Source organism: Dermacentor albipictus, chromosome 9, assembly GCF_038994185.2.
Source record: "Dermacentor albipictus isolate Rhodes 1998 colony chromosome 9, USDA_Dalb.pri_finalv2, whole genome shotgun sequence".
In the NCBI taxonomy this organism is placed as follows: Eukaryota; Metazoa; Arthropoda; class Arachnida; order Ixodida; family Ixodidae; genus Dermacentor; species Dermacentor albipictus.
Window position 1 is genome coordinate 48,776,767 of NC_091829.1, and position 12,165 is coordinate 48,788,931.

At 47.5% G+C, this 12,165-nt stretch overlaps 1 long non-coding RNA gene across 5 annotated transcripts in view; it reads left to right on the forward strand.

The window, feature by feature from the left end:
• LOC135916207 (uncharacterized) overlaps positions 1-12,165 on the forward strand; it is a 353,303-nt gene that overhangs the window by 13,510 nt on the left and 327,628 nt on the right. For 3 of the 5 annotated variants that reach the window (XR_011508620.1, XR_011508619.1, XR_010568875.2), the window contains exon 5: positions 10,952-11,090. The exons of the other annotated variants lie outside the window; for them this stretch is intronic. This is a non-coding gene — a long non-coding RNA (uncharacterized lncRNA). The remainder of the gene's footprint in view (positions 1-10,951; positions 11,091-12,165) is intronic. 5 annotated transcript variants of the gene reach the window in all.

Consider the following 12,165-nt stretch of genomic DNA (forward strand, 5'->3'; position numbering starts at 1 on the left):
AAATACCGTCTGTCTTCCTTCGCTGATTGTTTTAAGCATCGCAGTGTGCTTGCGCATTGTTCCATGCTCAGGCACGTTTCAAGTAAACTCATAAGTTAGGCTGGCCGCTGCTTGGCTATCTTTTTGATCTTTTATTAGACCGAAAATTAAACAAGAAGAGTTACGCCGGTCTGCATCATCTGTTAGTAAGACGGTGCCCGTTATCGTCGATATTTTCACACGCGGAAACACAATCAAGCAGAGCACTTGTGCCTCCAGAATTATAGCCCTAAACGACCAAATTAAGCGGTAGGCCTAAGGTAAAAATTGGAATTTCTCCTGAGCTATACCTCTCCTTACGTGCACTCACGCACGCACATCACGCATGATGCAATACGTAATCGCGAGCTAAAAGTCAATCAGAGGGCATTGTAATACGACAGAGACCAGCTCTATAAGTCTTACATTATGCAATCAAATCTCAGCGGGTAACCTAGCTTTACACAACGGTGGTCGAGCGAGAGCATACAATTGCTTGCAACTACACTCGTAATGAGTTCTTCCTTTCTGGGAACGTTTTCCTCATCCCAGACCTGCGGTGTTTTTCGTAAGGCATCTGAAGGCACCCGCGGATATTCCAGAATATCCAGTTGCGTCGAAAGCCAAAAATAACCTCCCCCATCCCGCAGCCATGGACGGGAGGAGACAAGCCGATATCTCCCGACGGTTACGTCATCTCAGTCTTTCACGCACTACAGAATCGCGTTACGCAGTCACGAGCAGGTCCCCCGGATCTCAACAGCAATGTACTTGTGTCCTCCTAACGCGAGCGCGTGAAGCTCCCCGTTATCTTGGTACTGCTATACGTTGTTACACGTATACAAGTGTCGCAGCACGCATATGCAAAGTGTCGCAGCACGCATATGCAAAGTGTCGCATTGCGGTGATGGCGGAGGCAAATTTCGGAAGTGATTCTTCGTCCAGAATGACACTATGGCGGTCCGATGTTACGCTAGTGACAGCAGCTCCGTTCTAAAGCAGAGTGCCAATGCTGTGCGGGTAGGCACTCTGGGAAGTACGTTGAGGAAGGTACGCAGTGGGCAGCTGTGTTAAAAGGAAAATGAAGTAATTGAAAATGCATCATCACGCGCACAACCAACTTGAGTTTACCGTAAAACGACGCCATGTCCAACTGGACCAGTTATTCCTTTCGTCTAACAAGGCATTGAATTACCCCTCCCTGCATTTCTCTCCGGCTCTTGTCTATGTTTCTTGTCCTGCAGTAGCTGCTCAACTACTCTATTGCTCCATTTGACCACAGAATACGTGTCTTGCACAAGTTTATTTCAGTTACGGTAAGATCATTACCTAATCTTTCCTCGCTTTTCTGTGGACCTGTGCTAAACAGAACACAAAGCAATTTAAGGTGTGTCATCATGCTGACGTCCATACTTAGCCGACCGCAGAACTAAGCTCTCTCCAAATGGCACAGTCATGTAGCCATTTCGTCCAACTGTTACTATTGAATTTTCTGGTGCTGTTACTCCTTGTATTCTACAATTCCATAGAGTACATCTTAAAGCGATAGATTTGGGCCCCGTTAGGCAGAAAATCGGACGTCGCCGGCGTTGTTCGTGTGTGACCGTGCGTTGGCCATGAGTTTTGAGTTAGCGAAAACTCCCCTATGGAAGCAAACAATTAATGAAACTTGTAAACAGGTCAAAGAATGTTCCCATTGGCGCTTATTTCTCAGGGAGGTTCATGTTACAAAAGGAAAGTTAGCTGAAAAGAAAATTGGGGTTTAGGTGGAAATGGAACACAGGACCTTCAGAATAAGCGTAGGCCACGAAGACTCGTTTGTTCAAGCGTGTTAGAGGGTGGTCGCACTGAATGCTTTGTGGTCTTTGACTTAGTAAGGGTTTTAGAGAAATGTACTGTTTCTTGCATGGTAATTATGAATACGGTAGTTAAGAATGGGCTAATTAAACTGAAGTAAATCCGAGTGTTGGGGGTGGTTCATTGTAGTTAAACGAATTAATGTGTGTGCATGAGTGATTTATATATAAGGGGGCTGCGTTCTGTCTTGTTAAGGTGTCTTAGAGAAACGTACTGATGCGCACGTGGTAATTGTGAGTAGGATAACTAGGAATGAGGTAATTAGATTGAAGTAAAGGAGTGTGGTGGTTCATTGAACTTAAAAAATTGGGTGCCTTTGCATGTTTGAGGTCATGATAAGAAACGAGAGTATGAGAAGCTGTCAGGGAACCTTTAATGCTTCGGCCTTCTACTCTTAAACGCGAAGCTTAAGCGTCTCCCAAGTTTTACGTCTCCGCTATCTACTCAAATCCTGTTTTTACACCACTGGAAAACCGGTACCCTGTTCTGCTCTATTCCTGTCCAACCCAGCTTGCTAGATAATGAACTTGTGACTATTCATTAACCGATGTGTTTATTCTTTTTTTTAATGACAACGTACGTAATCATATTAATTTAATTACAGAGAGCGGTTGCGCAGTGCTCAGTTTCGGGGCAAGTTTCTTTGTGAACGTTCAATTTCCATTACCCATAATTGAGTACGTGACTATTTGATGCACTAATTAGCGAATGCTTTTTTCAGTCTAACGTGGTGTGGTATGCTCAGTTAGAAACGATAGTCGTACCGAAGTGGAATCGGGTGTACCCCCTATACGGTGTATTCGAACTATCATGCATCGAGTTTAACAGCAAACAAACACTTATGCCACGCGAATAAAACAAGTTGCATGTTGGTTAATGCATTGTTGAGATACCACCAGTAAATTCAGTTATATAACAGAAATATCTGACTTTCTAGTTTTTCTGTCTTTCTTTTGTCAGGATGTCAGTTAGGCGGTTGTAGAAAAACGTACGTAAGACGTGTTAAAACAAGACGTGTTTTCAGCAAGCACCGGCCGCGTGGCCGCATTTGCATGAACGCGCATGTACCGCGCGTTTAAGTGCACGTTAAGGAACCCCAGGTGGTCGAAATTAAACTAGAGTCCCACAGCATGACATCTATCATAATCGTGGTTTTGGCACTTATTACTCTAGAAGGTTTCTTAATTCAGCAAGCTGCACATCGCGTGTTTGCTTTTTTTTCGGAAAATATGAGAAATGGCAAGGAATATGAAAAAAAAAGATACCCACGTGACTGCGCATGCGTGTGCACGGAACAGCAGCGCCATCGAACATGCACTCTCTGTAAGAAAGCAAGCTGTTCTCATCTGTTAAACTGTAAAATAATTTACACCCTAAAAAGTGAAAAAAGGTGTAAATGTGTCTATAACTCACACCCTTATGGTGTTCGTTATATAGATAACACCCCAAGGGTGTGAGTTATTGAGACACATTTACACCGTTTTTACTTTTAAGGGTGTAAATTGTTTTACAGTGTACTGGGCCGAGATAGAGGCGACAGCAGCACGCGTCTTTTTTCAACAACGCACGAATGGCTCCTGGTGATTACAGCATATCGAGGTCAAGCAAATGCGTCGTTATGGAATTACGTTGCACCTCTCTTAGGTGCGCCGTAATGTTAACGCGTTTCTCTCGTATTTACCGCTGAATCATCGGTGAATGTTCTCCTGCTTCGCGGGCTTTCTCTCTTTGTTGGAAAAAGTAAACACGCGATCTGTACATTGCCAGAAACAACTCGTTTCGATGGATCTTGCGATTCTTTACAACAGGGTAATTCACGCCTTGCCAATTAGAATATCAATTAAAGTTAGATAATTAGGTTAATTTAATAATTTCACGCCAGGAACTAAAAATAATTGCTGGCAGATCTCAATGAGGCCTAAACATGCGCTTGGTTTTACTCGCGTACAATAATCCGTGTTATTATTATTTCTTTAAATCTTGGTGCAGAAGCTTTCGTAGCAAGCGTATTACATTGCGATCCTGCAAGTAAAAGTACGCACGTCTGAAATGGTGCTCAGAAAGATAGGCACTTCACTTCGAAGAGGAAAGAACAGCCAGTTTGCAAGACGCTTTTTCTTTCGCCCTTAATGAATTTTAGAACTATCCCTGTGCTGCTTTTAGAACCACACGCTTCGTAGCTCCACTCGCAAGCTCAGTCCTCTGCGTGTGACGTTTCCTGAAAGGCCTCTGCGCTTTCGTCGACGGGGTTGGGAGTCGCTCCCACCGCGGTGGTGCGCTGATCACGACACCGGAGTACGAAAGGAAGGGCGTCTACCCCAGCCCGTTGCTTCACCTCGCTCTAAAAGAAAAGTATCGAACAACCTAAGGGAGAAAGCGAGCAGACGACGCAGAAATCACGACATGCTCCCGGCATCGACTAGAAAGGGGGGAGTGGATCTGTCGCGAGACCTTTCCGATCCGGCCGCATGCCAGCCAACCCTATATGGAAGCCCACATACTGCTCACTCTCACGCTTTAAGCGTGGTCGCAGCCTAGCGGCGTTAACACTCAATTTAACGCGAAACAGCCGTCACTCCCGTCTCTTTTCTCCTTGCCGCGAGTTGGCCGCTGATCCCCAAACTCCGTTGCGTCGCCGCCAGCAGTTCAGCGAGCAGGACGTCGGCACAGAGAGGGAGGGGGCGTAGCCCGCGGGCGGGTGGTTAGCCGGCTCCAGCGGCAGCGCTCGGGCTTGGCCTGCCCGGGGTCGTTGGGCGAGGAATCTGCACTTGCAGCTTGCGATGCCTTGGTTCTGCTATTTGGTGCGGCCTGATTCCCCCCGGCCGCGCTCGCCGCCGACCCACCCTTCGGCTTGTTTACCTTAACAGGGTTGCCAGTACTAGCGTTCATACGCCATGCTGGCTTAGTGACTATGGCGTTGCGTTGCTGACAACGAGGTGCCGGGTTTGATTCCCGGCCACTGCGGCCGCGTTCCAATAACGGCGGAACGCAAGAGAGAGAGAGAGAGAGAGAGAGCTCGTGAACCGTGTTTTAGGGGACACGTCAATGAACCCTCTAAATTAACAAGGTTCCCGAAACTGCATAGTGGGTTATGAGGGACGCCCTGGTGGAGGGTCTCGGGTTAGCTTATCTTCACCATCAAATAGGATGATGATGATGATGATGATGATGATGAAGGAGAAGATTAATCCGCGACCCTGCGCAACAACGTCCCTCATAAACCTCCGTGCAGTGTCGGGACGCTGAACCTCAAAATTTAGTTAAGTAGTTCCGCTTTTCACACACAATAAGCAGCCAGTTAAGGGCTGTGGCAGTCAGCGACAGAGTCGAATAGTAGCAGCCTATACTAGATTGCGAGGCGGTCGGTAGACGCGTATCGTGACGTCGCCAATACGTGGTGGCGCCGCGCCAAGTCGGTCGGAAGCGTTGGGAAGAAGGGATTTACGACTTTCTGCATTCGCGTGAATTTCATCGAGCGGTAAGCGCAATGACAGGAAAGGGCTGCAGGGTAACCACCAACGCGGCGAAGAATATTTTACTAGAAATGACAAAACCACGAGTAAATGGAAGGTCGCCTCGGTCGTCTGCTTCTGTGGCGCGATACTACATGCGGTGGCTATCCCTTTCGCTTGCACGGTCAACGGTGGCTGCCATGCAGCGCCGAAGACACATGCTACCTCGCAGCATGCGTTTCTCGGCCAAGAAGAACTCGCGCGCACCTCGGGATATCATCGTTACAGGACAGGACGAGGGTCTGATCCGGCTGCGCTAAGTAAACCCTAGCTGCTTAGGTCTGAAAGCTCTGCCAGCCCCCACCTCCTTCATGTAATAATCTGCCACTTTCGAATATATTTATCTCATCTTGGCACCTTGAACTGTTGCTCTAGACCTCCAGTTATCTGCTTAAGCATAACACATAACCTGCCCAACTCCGCCTTCTTAATCTTAACTAGGATATGATGTGCTTCCTTTTTAACTGGAACGCTTAGTGCCGCATTCTCGCCCGTCCCTTAATGTTATAACTCCTAATCTTCCGTAGCATCGCTCGCTGAGAGCTCCCTAGCTTGTTTTTTTTTTCTTTCTTCTTTTTTGTCAAGTTGCTCTGTTCGGCTCAAAGTTTCAACATCATAGGTTAGTGCTAGCAGAATACAGTGGTTGTATACTCTTTTTTCGAGTGATTTCAGTTAGCTGCCGTTCACGAAACAAAGGTGTCTGTCAGGAGCGTATTAACTTCCAGCACATTTTTTTTTCGGATACTGTGTATACCCTTTGGCAACTGGGATTATGTAAACGTGCTTCGTCATCAGCTGGAAAGTTTGACGATAATCATTTTTCAATTTGTGCTTCCTAAACAGACTACTTAAACAATATTTTCGTTTCCTGTGGATTATTAAGGATGTCACTATTTAGTTAATTTATCGTTATTTCGTCTTCCACATGCTGCACCTTGTATAGGCATGCTGAAAAAGTCATGAAGCAGCGACACGTTGTCCAGGTGACGTTACGGCAGTATTCGCATGCGCCTGCACTGTCATTGCGATGTGTCGTCAGGGATAGTGTAGGTAACAGAAAATATCATGCTCCTTGCGGGACCAGGGTCGCGGAGTTTCTGGGCGCAATTTGCGCGTTCTTAATTACAGCGTAAAGGGCGACCACTCAATTATTATTTAAAGCTAACCCCCTTGAACTAAGACTCAATAGAGAAGCTGAAAAAACACAATTGAGGGAGAAAGTGCGTTACATTGTTCCTGTCCAACTCAGTGGAAATCGTTTAACAGCTCGGAAGCGGGTCTGACTGTTTTGAATGGAAACGCAGTTTCAAGATTTCGACAAAGAAAAACCGTCAGTTATGATTTTTAATGCGTGGGGGACACATTTCCAAGGAGAACTCCACTCGGAATAGCTTTGTTAAGTAAGTTCTTTACGTTGGCGCAAATGTTATATTGAGAATTTCAACCATAAGAATGACCCAGTGGCCCTAGCAGGGTCGGGCTCCGTGGTGAAAATTGTAAATGACTTATGCTGGTCAAAATAACTGAGTGTGACAGATAGAGAAGGAGAAAGTAAAGCCTCGGTCCATTGATCTATCGGCATTGACCATATAATTTGTGGCATGGAATTTTTATGGATGAAGTCATGACCATACGTGTTGAAGCGCTGAGCACGGGAGCGTGAACTATCATTAAAGAGCAAAGGCAATGCGCAGTTACCTGCGCATTACGTTGTGTGCAAGTTGTGAGCCACAACATCGTGAGATAAAGTTACCTTGGCAGAAGTGTTGTTGGAGGCTCTTATTATTAGGAAAAGAGGCAGCAGCTCCACTAGCGATATATCTGGTTATCTCTTCGGAAACGAGTTCGAACTGTTCGACACAATTCTGTGCCATATTATTTTTACCGTGAGTACTGCACGTATGCACCGGTGTCGTATTATTGTGACTTTGTTGTACGAATTAAAGAGTTGGAAGTGTAGCGATCAGTTCGTTCTTTTTTACTTCCTCCTGCTAAGTCCTTCTTTTCGTGTCCCGCTTAATACGTAGCCCCTAAAATAATTGTCGAGAATGTGGATAAAACACAAGCCGATGGCCAATTTTCAGATCAAGATTGCAGGTGCTCGCCGTGGAACTATAACTTGTTAATTGCTTAACTTGAGTGCTCGTGTTTACACGGTACGCAGAGTGCGTGCAGCCCAGTCTCGAAAGAGCAGCACACCGCAAGAAAAATTCATGCAGATTCAAAGCACATGTTGGAATCTGTGCTAAGTGAAGTTTAGGTAAAGCGGCGAATTAAATGCTTCACAGTTTAACGGGGATGCGTAGAAATTAGTGGTGACAAGTGTGTGCGCAGAAAAGTACAACGCGTGTCAAGCAAAATTTAGGGATTCTGTACGTCTTGTGTCACAGTGGTACATATATATTCTGGAGGATTGGCCCAGAATTGGCACACCCGCATGTGACACGTACCAAATGGCTAAATAAAAGAATTCGTGAAACATAACTACCTATTAGATATTAACAGATCGGGATGCTCTAGAGATATCTGTGAGCTGAAATTACATTTGTAGTCTTTTTTTAGGAAGTTATTTGTTTGTTACGCAGAAGACAGCGGGAAAGGGTCAGCTACAGAAACGTGGTCAGCGTACAAGATTTATATGAAACATTGCTATTCCCTTTCTCCCGTCCCCCCGGGGTAGAGTAGCCAACCAGACGCATTTATCGTTAACATCCCTGCCTTCTTTCTTCATTTCCTCCTCCGTGCGTACAATCATGTACCCTTATTTATATATATATATATATATATATATATATATATATATATATATATATATATATATATATATATATATATATATATAGGCTGCCAGACAGCAGCCTTGATCAGAAAAGCCTGGGAGGGCTCTCAATGAAAGCTTTCTTTAACATGTATGTCGTAGGCAATAACTGCTATTACGCCTAGGCAGCAGTATCTTGCGGTGGCCAGACCTCTGTGAAATGAAAACAGTTCTTTCCCTGGCATTATCTTCTGGACACATTTAAATTTCGGGCATACTGCCGAATTCGCGATCTTATCACTTCTGGTTGACCGACAGGGTGGCTGTACGGCCTCTCTGATTGACTCAAATTTCAAACGTGGGTGAAATGAACGAAATGGCCAAATTTACAGAGTTCAGAATAGCTCTTCTGTTTGTTCTCGATGAGAGGAACACAATGGCGTCATAAGAAAAAAGAAAAAAAACTGCAACAGCAGTGGCGAGACCAGCCTCCCAGCAGAGGTAATGTTATCTGGCATACGATATCTAGTACTCTTAGGGAAAAGACGGCTGCCCTTGTGGTAGCACACCGCTATGCTGCCGAAGAGGCGCGGCACAAACAAACGTAACCTTACAACGCTATTATAGTGCTGTTCACGATCACTTATTCACGATTCAGCTTTTACCCGTAAAACACGTCCATGTGTGCTATACGCCCCGAAGGAAAAAAAAAACGAACACATTTGTCTCCCGCAGAAGAACGCCACTGGCAGCATGCACAGCGGTCAGCGAAGGGCGGCGAACAGCTGCCGCCTTCCTGCAGCTTGGCTCGTCCCCGTGCGGCCTGCCGTCGTCTGTTTGCCGCTGCATTACCCCCCTTCCCCCTGCACCGTGCCTCCGTTTTCCCTTTCAACCCAAAACTCCCGGCGCCGTCCTTCCCCTCGCTCCCTCTGGCGTTGCTCTCGGACAGCCTGTTCTTCCCCTTCGACCTGCTTTTCCGCCAATCTATTCGGTTCGGGCTTAATTGAGTGAACCGGCCGCGCGCTCCCTTGCCCCCCCCCCCCCCCCCCTCCCTTTCTAACCACGCCGGCCGACGTCGCTGGGCCGCTCTCGTGACGACGACATATATATTCCAGCCGCCCGCGCATCCCCCCGCCACCCCCCCCCCCCCTCCTGTCTCTGGTGCACCGTTTTCTGGCGTCATCGTGGTCTTCCCGTTGTCCGGCAGCCATGCTGCTGGCGTCACCGTCGTCTGTTCGCGAGACTTCGGGAAGGAAGGGAGGAAGAAAAGGGGAAAAAGGAGGAGGGCGTCGGCGCCATGCGTCTGGCGTTTGCGGTCCTGCTGTTCTTACCCGCCACCCCATTTTTCCCCTTTGCTTTCCCTTCTTTCCTTTTCTATGTCGGCGCTGTAGTTGCTTAGTTTGGTCCCCAATGTCATTTCAAGTTCCTAGGGGCAAACACACCGCAGAAGTGCGCTCGAACAGTAGTTGGGGAAGTAGTTTGACATAATTGCCTTTTTTAAAGAATGTGAAATTTGTAATCAACGAAACAAGGCAGGGTGTAAAGATGCGGTGGAGCAAAGTGCGATCGCACATTGCAATGGGGCCACATTAATAGAATCGTGCTGTAACAGGCAGAGTTAGCGAAACCAAGCAACCTTTGCCCACCGAAAGGTAGTTTACTTACGACAGCTTGTTGCTGGGGCCGCTATACTGAAGAACAAGGTAATTGATCTTTACGCATATTTAGTTTTCATATGTGTCTCATTTACCTTTAGCGTTTCTGTTATTCCAAATTACGGCTTTGAACATGAATCTTGTTTCAACGTGCTATTTCCACGGCGACTTATCCCAGTTGGAATAATTCGTGCAACAGGGCATAATCGTGCAACAAGGCTTAACGATGCTCGAACCCTTGCGGCAACTTTATAGCCATCTTATTGTGCGCTTTGCGCTGGAGTCGACGTGGGAGAAAGTGAAAGCCTCTTCCGTTATTCAGCCACTAGCGAAGCCGAAATTTGAGGAGTGGCGACGAACTCTCAAGCAAATGAACGCACTTCTTCGGAGCACACCGCCATGTTGATAGAACCCATCGTCTATGCGTTGGTGTGCTATTTCTCTAGCACGCACTTTGCTTTACGCTGAAGGGTGAAGATCTATATGCAATCAACAGCGAGTGTCGCGCACGATAAACCGTTATAACATGACTATGTACCCTATACAATACATTAAAACGCTGTTCCCGGTCTCGCCTAGAAGTAACTGCTTTTATTACGGATGTATTACGTAATGAATTACATTTAGTCAGCCCGTGCTTGACTTGAGCGAGATAGTTTCATCCGTGGATACGTTAATGTCACAAACGCGTGGTAAACTGTGGAACAACCAGTTAGTTCCGCAAAAGTAGCGCTCTATCTTTAAGACGAAGCAATTCCTGCCTTTATACCAGGCATATGGCAGGCGGGTTCTTGTCTCGCGTCGTTCCGGACCTAAAACAAATTACAAGCTTAATGGTGAGGTCGAACCAGGATCCCGACGTTTCACCGATTTGGCACGACAGCTTTCTAACCAGCGGTCTTTAGGGTGTCTAAAGCATTATACCGGCAATTCTATTTCTACAATCTAATATAAGCGTGGCCGTTACGCTGGCTTACTATACTAGTGGAGTTATTTCTTTAAGAGTGTGACAGTGCAAAGTGGCTTGCGAATCTATCCTGACAACTTATTCACCAGAGGTATCGACGACATATCAAAGTTGCTGGCTGCTCCGTAGCGGCGCAACTCAATCTTACGGTAAATCTCACTCATAAAATTTTGTTTTCTCGAAGATCAATTATGGGCCGTCCAGCGGGCCGAGGATGCCGCCAGGACCCAAGAACACCTGGCCGTCACCTAGGCGGGGCCTTTGGCCCTCCCCACCAACTCGCAGGGCACACAATAAAGTTCTTTCCTCCTCCTTTAAAGATAGTAAGTAGCTGGTAAGTTTATTAAGGTGTAGTTTTTTCTATTACTTTTCTGGAAAGGAGAGAAGTTGGACTGGAGCTATGGGTTCTGTCGTGCTGCGCTGCGTTGGGGAAGTCCACGAGGGCACGAAAGAGGATGCCGATGACAAGAATAGTGGTGCGATGAACGTTGGTCATTAACACAGTGGCACACCCTTAAGTAACAGTTTTCGAGTCCACTCCTGCATCGTGGACGAATTGGGGGAACGTCCGTACCGTTATTGCAGCACGTCTCGTGGGTGGGGCCAAGGGATCGGGGTGACGTTTGGGGCTAACGTAAGCAGAGAGAACGCGCAACGTTCAAAATGAGTGACGCGCGCTACGCCTTTCGGCTCGAATGTTACACAGCGCAATGTGTAACATTCGCAATGCTAATGCGCATTGGAACGGCTACAATCTCTTTCCTGCAGCCACCTGCGAGCAATTTGTTCTTGGGTGCTCTGATGTTCCAGGCGTGTTGCTTGCCGTCGGCATGGAGAGGGGGGAGGGGTAGGGGGCACGGACTGAGTTAGGGGAAGCCGCTCGATTTAATTCACCGCCGCGTCTCGCACGCGCGGCTCCGCGTTTTCGACAGGACGTCCAGATGGCGTGACACGCGACCTGTCGGCCCGCGCGCGGGAAGTGGAAGAACAGGTTGCGACATGCGTTGTCCACAACGGTATGTGCCACTCTGCACGCACCGTCGTCCAATCAGCGAGGTTAATTTCCCGCCGACAGCTGGCAGCACCGGCGCGCATAAAAAGAGACCGCGCTGTCTCTCTTTGCCGACACGTCACAAGGGACTCGCGTTGTGGGCAGCGCTGCGGAGGGAGGACGCGAGGGACGACGTGAAGTGTCACTGTGCCGGCGAACGCCGGCCGCAATTCAACGCGCGCGACTCGCTCCCCGCCAGCATTTCTCAACGCCGCGCTTGTTTTTAGAGCGCTTGTTTGTTGTTCCTGTAGTTTTTCATAGCTTGGGTGTGTTCGGAGGTCGGGAGGGGGGGGGGGGGGAGGCTGTGGCGTGCGCTGAGGCAAAGCTTCCATTTAGCGGCGTTTCGA